Raw genomic sequence first — 11,729 nt, 5'->3', positions numbered from 1 at the left:
TAAATTCTTGTCAATTCAATTTTAAGTTATTAAAATTGGGCGTAATCGAGTATGGACATGCTTAAATTAATGTATGACACTACAGGGAAACAGATAATCTGTATTGTCTGAAAACCTGCAATTTCAGATAATTTAATTTCTAATGGTATATTGTGGAAGAGAAGGGTTTATCGCTGAGTGAGCGAACGTGGGATGGTGTTTCGGTGTTGGACCGAGTGGTCGGGGCTGCCGTTCCAGGGACGGGCACGTTCCCATTTGTGTCGTTACCTGACGTTAACGACCATCCCTGGGGGTTTCGTCCTGTTGGCGAATGAGTGGGGCGCGCGTAGGACTGACAGGTTGGAACTTCTGGGTCGCTGTTTCTAAAACCTCAGTCACACTGTGCCTGTTCTAATCTTATTTTGTCCTGTCTAAGTAGGAATTACCAGATAACCCGTGGGGCAAATTGTCCGTCAGCCTGTGTTTTGGTGGAACGTCGCTTTCTTCCTTCATGGCACGTCAGAAGTTCTGTGTTGCTGAAGAGGGTCAGGACATAACAAAGCTGGTGAGCTTTTTTGTGTGTGTAGGTGTGTCTCTTACTGCTGTCCCTCTGACATTAAAAAGACTGCTCAGTTGCTCGTCTCTGCTTCAGAGGATCGTTTTCCCCTTCAGAGGACGCCGCTGTCACTGCTGATGTAATCGTGGCGTGCATGGCAGTGATGCAGTTAGAAGAATCTCTCAGCGTGCGTTAGAACTGAGTAACGGTGAAACCCCAATGGTGAATCAGTCTCTTGTTGCGTTTTGGTAAAGTCAGCACGTGACACGCAACTTTCTGCAAACTGTCTTGAAATGGGATTGTACCCTTAGAACAAAAATGAAATTTGGAAAACAGCCACCAAGCTGCGTAAGGCAGTTGTAAGCAAGGAGCGTTCGGAAAGCCCGGAATGCTCTCCGCAAGGCATGTAGCATTAAGCAGACCCGATCCAGAAATAAGCGGTTCAGAAGAATGTGTAAGAAAATGAGTGTTGGAGGTGTTCATTTGTGGACCAGAAAAGGAGCAAGGCGTCCAGAGCTCGAGCTGGTTCCGGGAGCAGAGCCTTGGGAACAGCAGAAGGGGGAAGCCTGCAGCTCTGAGAATGTTCAGCCGCGATCAGCTCTGGGTTTAGCTGCAGAGAGGCTCAGCAGCCCTCCATCCTCACAAGCCAGCTGCTACGCTGCGTTGGCTGAAGGATACCGTTACTATGTAAAGTACAGCCATTACCCATGTTATTATTTTATAATAACTTTACTTCCTTGCTTCACATGCGTGTTTTCGGGTAGGTAACCTGGTAAGGACTGTGGTCTGTTCTGGGAGTGTTGTCGTGCTGTTAACAGTGGTAATGAGCTGCTTATGCAGAGCCGCTACACTGGTGTCTTGCTTCAGAGTGTGTTCCTGTCTGCGAAATGCGCTTCTGCTGAGCTGACAGGCGAGTTCAGGAGCTGGTCTTTGTTACCGTAGCACCATCCCAGCTTAGTCATTAGCCAGGAGATTCCCTGGCAAGCACTAGGGTGTTGGAGAGCACCCCAGAACCCCAGGCGTGGTGAGCTCACGGCAGCGAGTCTCGTTCTGGGTGAACGTGTGCACATGAACGTGTCTTCGTGTGCATACGCGTAGGTACAGGTGCTGCCTTGTGCTCCTAGATTCAGGCCTGGGGGACTGTGACCTTGCTTCATTTGACAGACGAGTTTTTAATCTCTTTGTTCTGAGCTGAGGTTTAACTAACCGTCATTTCTAGAATTACTTTTTCTACAGCAGTTGACGACAAACCCTTTCCAAGCGTCTGAGCCAAAATAAGTCCCCAGTTCCTCCTACGGCCTGTTTTTGTATTTAACCGTGCTGCCTGTCAGCCCCTCCGTAGGGAGGTACTTGAGGTCTGCAGGTTTTAAGCTCATGATCTGAGCGAGCCCTTGGCCAGCCTGGTCCCTTGTAATCTGCCCCTGGAAATGGCAATGCTGGCTTTTGGAACAGTCCGTCAGCTCGGGTCGGAGGAGAGCTGCGCTTCAAACTGCTGTTGACACCCTGGGCACGTTCATTCAGTGAGCCCCTGCCTTCTGAATGACAGCCAAGGCCGTGCTGAACAGACTTGACGCACAGCCGTTTGTGATGGGACTGACTTGTAGTCGTCTGAGCGCTTCCAGCCTCACCAGGAGCTGTTCAGCCACCAGCCGTTCTAGGAGGGACCAGCGTCTCCTCAGGCAGAGGGAGAACCCTTTAGGCAGAAGCAGCAGCGTGCGAAGGGCTGGTTCCTTCTCCTCTGATTCCACGTGGGCTTCCATGGAAGGGAGAGCAGATGCTGCAGTTGGTGTTGCAGCACTGCCGGCAGCGTTGCAGATCCCAGCACTGGGACTGCGAGGTGGTTGGGCCCTGCGGCTTGCAGGAAGGCTTATTCCTCCTGTCCCTGTTCCCCACTTTTACACAGGCAGTTAATTCCCTCTGGAACCGGTGATCTGTACGACTGAAAGACCTGCCCGATCCCCTGAGCTGTTGTTTCCTTGTTAGAAATTTATCAGGCCAGGCCTGGATGAAGGACGGGGCTGTCACGTGACTGTGGCCGTATGCTGAAGGCCAGCTGTGTGGGTCGTGGGTCCCGCCATCTGTGACACCAAGAAGACCTGTTCTGTGGCTGATGTTTGCAACAAGTCCAGTGGAAAGGCGTTCTGCAAACACCTGGGTAGAAAGCCCTTTCTGCTTTCCTTTTGTCAACAGGAGAGGGAAGTCTACGGTACCCTGTCCGTGTCGGGGAAGTACAGAATCTGAGACTTGCCGGACTGTCACTTCAATCTTCCTCACCCTAAAGACGTCTTTAATGCCTCAGCCTACTGGCTGGGCTCATGTAGGCTGCTCATGGCCAAAGCTTTGCGTGTGGTGAAGGAGGTACGAGGTGACACGCTGCCCTGCAGCCTGCCCTTTGCTTTCTTTGGATTGAATTCCTCGTGCTGAAAAGTGCTCCTGTGTTGCCTTATTAAGTGTGCAGTGTTAGGTGATGTGTGAATTATCTATTAAACATTCAGGGGTTTGGCTGTGGCTTCAAAGATGCATTAAGGAATGTGAGACCTTTTCAGGTGTTTCAAGAACAGGCGGAAAGGCGGAAAGGCAGAGGGACAGCCGTTTGAAACGGGTAGCTCCTTGAGAGGTCTTGGCAGGACACCTTTTTAGGGTCAGTGTTTGCAACTGGGCTGTCCACGCCCCCGTGTGGCAGATCTGGCAGTAAGCACCCTGCTGGCAGCGAGGAAGGGCTGGTAACACAACAGCAGAGCTGCGAGGGCAGTTTTTCTTTCAAAGACGCGCACGAGAGGTGACCAAGGTGCCCGGCTGGGCGATGTGCAGTGCTCTGTTGGGAACAAGCAGGAATTTCAGAGGAATCTTCAGAGCCAGGTGCAGTCAGGTGGCCCGTCACAATATTCTTGGTGGTTTGGCAGAAATCTGGCACTTTGTGTGTGTCTGTGATCTAGTTAGATGTCCTTTCTTTACCGGTATTTATCAAGATGGGTTTGTTGGGTTTTTTAAGCTGTTTTATTTTGCAGTTATCAGTATCTGATTGCTTCCACTTTTTGTTTTGGGCAGAAGTAGATGTGTGAAAAATAAATTATTTCAGAGAAATTGTGCCTTTTGTTACGTATGACATTAAAGTACGAGAGAGGACAGGAGCTGTACCCCGGAGCTATGGTCCAGCTGAGCTATGTGCTATCCATCCTTACTTTAAAGGCATAATGGAATGTGCCAAGGTTGATTTTGTCCTGAGCCAAGTGAGCGCACGGCACGTAGAGCTGAACCTGTACAATATGAGGGTCTAGAAGATGACAGACCGGAGCGTGCTGTGCTGCCCAGACAATGGGTATCTGTACCCTGCAAAGTCTGTGATCTGTTTTGAACGTGGGATGATGCTGGCGGCTAAGGAGTCAAATTATCCTTTGCCTTTCTCGTAAGGGATAGCTTGCTCTGGCAAACTGCAGTAGCCTTGGGCACGGCATTCGGGTTAATCCGTGCCAATAAATTGCTGTTATCTTTGTTTTTCTTTCTAAATATTTTCTCTCTTTAAAGGGAATGCCATATTCAGTGCACTTTTGAATTAACAGCAGCCAAGTTAGCAAGTCAGTGTGTTAGGACCATTTCAAAGATAGATGCTTTCTATTTTAAAAGTGTTAATTAACTAGTTCTCTTCTGTTATCTTTTAGCTTAAGTTTTTGTTGGAAACGTTGATTAATATCTTTTTCATCAAGGACACGCTGTTTACATTCTCAGATAACTCCTTTGTGCCAGGAATCATACCAAAGCTAGTTTCCATTTTGTTACTAAACGTGATGCCTGACCAAAACCTCTCGTGGTCTAGGAGCTACTCGAAGAAGACGTTCCTGGTTTGCCTTCGTACCTGTTGCCACCGCTACCTGGTCCAGGAGATCCCTTTCCTGTCAGAGTCACCCATGTGGTGTCCCCTGAGGAGGTACGTTTTGTGAACATCTTGGATCTGTTGCAGTCAGGAAATGTTGCAGTCCCGCCCTGCTGGTGAAAAGGGCGGGACAGCTAACAGTTTTAGGTGATAGAAAACAGTGGGTAAGGTGGCAAAAGGCTGCTGAGTTGTTGATGCAGATGGTTGTGCACTGCAGCTGTCTGCATGAACTCTTGCTTGAAATACCCTCTTCAGTGAGGGCGGAGAAATACTGACCGTTTCCCTGAAAAGGTAACTTTAAGAATTACAGTACTGCAGTCTGGTGCTTACCTTGTATCATCAGAAAATAGGTCATTGGATTTTCACTTGGTGGAACAATGGTGATTTATCTCTTCCTTGTCCTTCAAAGGTTAAATTACTGGAACATTGTAGAGTGAGGTGAACATTTTCTGCCTGTTACAGTTGTATTTTACGTCTAAGTGATTGCTTTAAATTCAGCATCATGGCCTAACAGAAATTCACCCCACCAATTCGCGTGACTATAAGTATTTGGGGGCGGGGGGGATGGCCTAGGGTGTGCCTATCCGTTAGTACCCTGTACATTATCCGGGATTGATTTTCCAGGTAGGCAGCGATGAAGTTGTAACCAGAAGTCCAAGGGCAATCAAGAGAGACTTCAGGGTCTTGGGAGGAGCGGTGAAGGGATCAGGAACACAAGTAGTGTTCTCCTTTCCTTCCAGTTGCAGGGAGTGACGAGGGAAGAGACAGGAACAGCCATCAGATGAATACCTGGCTCCGAGCCCTGTGTCACTGGCAGAATTTTGGGGGTTTTGATCACAGGACCCCAGGCAAGTTGTTGTTGTTTTCTTACCGGAGAGGAATATAAAATGTTTTTGAAAACAAACCAACCCAACAAAACCCCGGGGTGGTGTTTGAGCTGTGGTTGCTCCTGAGCATTAGTCTGGGAAGTACATAGCCACGTGATGTCACATCGAAAAGGGATTGTTCGTGTAACGTTACAGGCCTTTGCTTGCAAAATTAAAATAAAGAAGAAAAAAAAAGAGAATGGAAAAAATAATTGATTTTACTTTAAGATCTTAGAGTCAGGTCTCAAAATAAGTCTGTTGGGGTTTGGTTTGGTTTGGCTCTTTGTATACTGCCAAAAGAAAAAATAAAAAAAAAAAAAAGTGAAGAATTTTACTTCACAAATTCCTCACGAAGTCTTGTTTAATGCGGTTGCTGTTTCTGATGGTCGTTGTCTGGGCTTTGATTCTTCTGCATAGGCATAGGGGGAAAATCACACATATGAGGGGTTTTAGTTCTTGTAATGCCCAATTTAGAGGTTTCTATGAACTTGTCCTCTGGCCTTAACAGTAGTGGGGAGCTGTCAAGCCTGAAGGGCACTGCTTTTGTAGCTGTAAGAATGGTAACACCTGCCTTGTCCAAATACTGCTGCTGTAACAGAAATAACCCATCCGTTCTAGTAAAATTGTTTTTGTCTTGATTCTCAAGGGAAAGAGACTCCAAGTTAGACATCCTAATCATATGTCTTGCATGTGTGGTTTTGTGATCTGGTTTTACAGTGCTATTAAATTAATAATTTGCTTTCAGTGCTGAGACTTGTTTTCGGAGTTTATGTTTTCTTCCGGGAAAAACAGAATAATCTTTCTTTTGCATGGTTAGACTTCCGTGGTACAGAAAGCTGTTTAATGATCTTTTCTCACTGAAGTGTGCACCTGTCAGCAAGGAAGTTGATTAAAAATAAATACACCTTGTGCATGGTCTAAGTAGAGCCTGTCCCTCAGCACTGCCCCAGCAAAGACCCTTCGGACGAGAGGGGTGTCGTGGGCGCTGGCAGTCCCCACTGGCCCTCGGCCCTCACTCCAGCTGCACTTCCATGGCCGGGGAAACACCAGGTTTGGGCACACGGCCCCGCTGCTGGGGCAGGTGCTGCTGGCGGCAGTGGGGTGACCCGCCTCGTCCCAAGGAGCCAGCAGGGATCGGGGCTTGCGCTGGCAGGAGCGGGCCAGCCTGCAAGGAACTGCGCGCCGGTGGAGATGCCTGGGCTTGGTGCAGCGGGGCGGTCCCGGGGCTTTTTAGGGCACAACCCAGTGCAGCTTCGGTTCAGGGAAGTGTTTCAGCGAGCCTGACCTTTAAATGATGCAAGTGCCCACACTGAGCTGAGCGTGGTTGCTCACACGCTCCCCGTGAACTGGGAGTCCAGCATCATCCTGGTCAGCGCTCCTGACTGCCGAGCTGGACCGACTCCTCCCCGTTGTATCAATGTCCAAAATGATTTTACTCTTCTGTGGCAAATCACTGCGCCTGGAGCAGCCCCCCACCCGGCGGTATGACGGGAGCTTTGGTCGGAAGGGAAGAGCGATCGAGTGGGGGGTTTCACCGATCCCCCGCTGTGGCTCGTGGCCCTGCCCTGAAAAGCCCCGGCAGCGGCCAGGGGTTGCCAAAGTGTGGCGGAGATCAGGTCATCCCAGCGCGGCCAACCCCCCACCAACCGGCCTCGGCTGCAAAAGCCTGATCGCAGGGCTCAGTAGCCCGTTTGGCACTTGCCCCCCGCTCATGAGGGAGGAGAAACCGCGCCCGGGGGGGCGACCACCAGCCCCCCCGCCCCCCACCCCCGTCCGGCCGGTGCCCTCCGGCGGCGCCTGGCACGCGCGGAGGTGGCCGCGGGCCGTCGCGGGGCGAAGAAGCCGCCCCCGAGCGCCCGGTGCGGGCCCTGCCCCGCCCTGCCCAGACCCTCTGCCGCGACCACCGCCCCCGCCGCCAGCACCGTCCCTTCTGCGGCCCCCGCCCCGCCTCTCCGCTCGCCTCCGCGGCCCGAACCTGCCCCCGCCCAACGTGGCCGGGCCGGGGGTGTTCGGGGGGCGGGCGGGGGCGTTACGGCGAGTGGCAGCCGCCGGCCCGGCCCTCCGCGGCGAGGGGTCATCCCCGCCCAAGCCCCGAAACCAGCCGGGGCTGGGGGGAGCACTCCAAGGCGCGACTGGGAGAAGTGGGGCTGCTGGAGTTGTTGGGGGAGGGGGCGGGGAGGTGAGGGGGAGGTGGATCTGTGACTTGGTTTCCCCTGCTGAGCAGGGCTGGGGTTTTGGGGGGGAAGCACCAGTGGGTCCGTGCCTCAGTTTCTCCAGTTGGGAGCTGGTTTGAGGCACCTTGGAGAGGTGGAGGATGAGTCCGTGCCTCAGTTTCCCCTGCTGACAGCAAAGTAGGATCCCATTTGCAGGGATGAGGGACTGACTTTTCCTCCCACCCCATGCCTCAGTTTCCCCTTGACCATGGGGCAGACCCCACCCCAAGGGCTAATTCTGAGGAGGTCCAGCCAGCAGCCTCCGGTCTGCCCAGTTTAACACTAAACAAGCTCTCAGGGAAGGTGTGGTGCCGCATCCCGTGGGGTGCTGGCCGTGACACCGCCGCGTGCCTCAGTTTCCCCTGCAAGGCTCCTGGGAGCCCCGGCCTTGGTCCCCACTGAGCTCTGGGGCTTCTCACCCTTTTATTTCCCTTAAAATCTCCCTTTTTTTTTTTTTTTTTTTTGTTTGGGCTTGTTTTGGTTTCGTTGGTTGTTTTTTAAGCTATTTAACCCAAGGGGGCAGTGGCCCTGCCTGCTGAGGCACGGGTGCATCCCCCGGGCTGGGGTGGCAGGGGGTGGGACACAGGTCTGTCCGCGTCCCCGTGCCTCAGTTTCCCCTGCCAACAATAAACGCTGCGTCCTGCGAGGCCGTGGCCTCCGCGTCATCTTTTGTGTCTCACCCTGCCTGGGTGGTCCCCCAGCACCAAGGCACCCATGGATGTGGGGGTGCAGGATGAGAGATACACCCTGGTTTGGGGGTGCAAGTTGTGGAGTTAACCATATTTAGGGGTGCAGGGTGGGGGATTTAACTGGACTTGGGGGTGCAGGTGGGAATATAACCAGATTTTGGGGTGCAGGGATGGGAGAAACAAAGATGCCGCAGCGTCCACCCCGACAGCCTGGCTCAGCGGCACCTGTGTGGGGGTGTGTGTGTGCTGAGTGCCCTCTAGTGCCGCTTGAAACAGCCCCGAACTCCTCATTTCTTCTCTGTCCTTTCTGCTCTGTCTGGGTTTTCCTGCCTCTCTTCCCCTTTGGACCGGGGTCACATGGGGGAGGGGAAGAAGGGACTCACAACTGCCCATCCTCTTGTTCGTCACCCCACAACATCCAGGCAGATGTTTCTTTTCCTTTTTCTCCTTTTCCTCCGCACATGGCATTAACATCTCTCCTTCTAATCCACATTTTTTCTCAGCGTTGGGGTTTCGGGAGCTGGGGGTGGATCAGGCCCCTGCAGCTCGCTCCTGCGCTGCTGCAATCGAATGTGCCCAGCACGGCTCAGGGCCCGCTGCCAGCCGCAGCCAAGCAGGGCATCACTGAAGGGACTGGCGACCTGGAGAAGAGAAAGACCATAAGCTGCACCCATTCACCCCGTAATGCTCCAGTCTGGCCAGTCCGTAAGCCTGATGGATGGTGGTGTTTAATTAACGGTTATAGCAAACTGACCGGTAATAGCCCGTCCCTGACAGCTCCATCCTGAGGGTACCCTCAGTGGTAACAGCAATACAGGCCGCTGCCTGTTGGTGGGTGGCCACTTTGGGTGGTAAGGACCTGGTTTTTATGATTCCTGTAAGAGAAGAGGTGGTTGTACTGGTCCTTTGCAGCCATCGCATGGAAAGGGATCTCTCTTGGTAGCAGTGGAGGTGGTGTGTGGACTGACCATGGCTACAGCTGTTAGAACTGCCTCTGGAGACCAGGCAGGGCAAGCCCAGAGAAAGTGGTTTAGTATTTTACCCACTCCTGAGTGCATCCGAAGTGACAATGGGCCACACTTTATGGCCACAGCGGTGCAGCACTGGGCTCGAGGGGAGGGCATCAGGTGGGTGTTCATCCACGGTCTCATACTCAGGCTGACCATGCAGTCGAATGAACCCGTGGTTTGATTGAAAGATGTACCGATGTCTGACACCGTAACTGGGATGTACAGCCACCACAGGCGGTCTTTATTGACAAGAACCGCTGGGGGCGTCATGGAAACCCCAAAATTTGAGCGTTTTGTCCTATGGGACCATTGATGGGCATCGCCCCTGTACCAGATGATAAAAGGGACACTGTGGACATACGTGGGCCAACCTGTAATGGTGAGGCTGCCCTCCCTCGGCATTGTGCCCATGACCCTGGCGAAACCCAGAGGCATATTTGCCTGGGAAGCCCTGGATGGGAGTGGGAAATCCACCGTATTGGTGCCGGTGGATAATCCCTGACTTCTAACCCTGAAGCCCAGTTTCCAAGCTGAGGCCAGCCGTGTTGTCTTACAGGGACAGCGGATCGCCCTGGTGTCCCTGCTGGCCATGGTGACAACCAGGACCTGGATGACCATGTGTTGGCAAAAATGCCAGTGGGATTCACCTGAGCAATGAACTTATTCCTTCCTACCTGCTCATGACACCGTGGGGTGGGGACTGGAATGGCACTACCCTGCGTTTCAGCATTCCCAGGGCAACAGCTGAGTGTGGTGCTCAGTGGAACACAATGCTGTGTGACCAAAGGAGAAGGAGTGTGTGGAATAGGGCTGCATCCACATCCGAGATGTGTCGATGCCACCTCGGGATCAGACCAACGAAATGAAGAAAGTGGTAAAAGGCTGGGAGGCAGTTGTTGCTGTACCAGGGACTAATGGGTCGGGGAAAGTTTTGGCATGTTTGGATTTTAATAGGTGACTGCAGTTATGATTATTGTAATTTGTATTGTAATAAGCCAGAGTAGGCGTGCAGTACTGAAACCTGTTAATGGTAGAGTGCACCCCCTTGAAACCTGTTCTGTCCGTGTTGGACAGAAGGATAATTGAGGAATGACGATCCACAGCGAGCACGAAAGCTCCCCGAGGTCACACTCGCTTTTAACGCTGGAGGCAAGAGGTGGCTGCACGACCGCTCCCAGGAAACCAGTTGAGTAACGGCTGTGGTCATGGGTGGGTTGTGGCAGATGCACCCACCCTGGCAAAGAGCCAACATTGACAGGGACTTGCCAAAGACAACGATCGGAGTTCAGCAGGTAAGATCTGATCATGGCGTTTACCTCACGGTTTTGGCACTTGGCCCCAGCTCATGAGAGCTAACCCCAGCCCGAGCCGAGGGGGCGCAGCCGGAGCCCAACCAAGAGGTGCTGGGAGCCACTCTGGGCCTCCGGGGAGCAGCGGGGCTGTGGCCAGGGACTCTCCCGGGGGCTGGGACGTGCCCGAGGACGCTGCCCGGGGCTGAGGGCCCTCACCCCCCGGGGGCCTTGGGTGAGTGGAGACCCCGCAGATTCTGTCCGTGTGCAAGCCCTCGCCCGTCGGTGAGTGGTTGCAGGGTCGGGGCACTGGGCGTGGGCCAGTTCCCCCTCTGTGAGTGGGGTCATCGTGCCAAAAGGATCGATGGTGAAACTTGGGCATTCTTGGGCCAAGCCGTGGAGTGTGATATTCCCAGCTGACCCCGAGCTGTACTGCACTCTGGTGGAGTGCTGGCTGCGTGGGGTGGGAATAAATCCCCGTTCTGAGCGGCTGCTCCGTCCGGTTTGTAGGTACCTCCAGGACATGGGGATGCTGGGTCCCCCTTGTGCTCCCCAAACTCCTGACCCCCCCCCCCAAGCAAGCGCTCGTCTGGGGCTGTCGCTGCCCCAGGCACAAGCACCTTGTAAAGAGCTGAATTAGTTCTGTGATTCCTTGCTGTAGGCAGCATTCAGGCTTTGTGAACCTTCATCCATTGCCTCACACCTTGGCGTGGATGACTCAAGGCAGTCGAGCACCGCGCTACAACACAGTGTTAATCGATCGGAGCCTTTTCTAATCTTTTTCCCATTTCCACTTTCAAGCAGCAGTTTATTAGTTCAGTGCTCTGTAGTTTAGAGGGGGGTTTCAAATCCTCAGCTGTCAGTGAAAAATCCATCAAACAGCTGAGGTAGATTACCTTATTTTAGTCATCTAAGAAAAAAGAATCTTCAAGGTAAAAGGTTGTGCTGTTGGAATCCCTGCCGTGGTGAAACACAGCAGAGGGCTGGCTTTAAGAGTGTGGCTGTCGGTTTACTTGGTGCTTGACTTCCTCTGCAGTTCGCCTCAAGCCATTCTTCTTCCCTCCTCATCTGATTTTCTCTCCCCCTCGGAGTTCAGAGGCAACAGCATTAGCAGCCCCCAAAGTCTGCTCTGCCAACCGCTCTTCTATGTTCATGAGCCAGGACAGGAGAGACGGGAGGACAGGTTCATGCTCCGAGCTTCTCAGCAACGGGGGAGGAAGCACAGCACAGCTCAGCTCAGACCCTTCTTCCACCTC

The sequence above is a fragment of the Leptosomus discolor genome, chromosome 10, assembly GCF_034619465.1.
Source record: "Leptosomus discolor isolate bLepDis1 chromosome 10, bLepDis1.hap2, whole genome shotgun sequence".
NCBI classification, from domain to species: Eukaryota; Metazoa; Chordata; class Aves; order Leptosomiformes; family Leptosomidae; genus Leptosomus; species Leptosomus discolor.
This window is presented reverse-complemented; position numbering follows the sequence as displayed.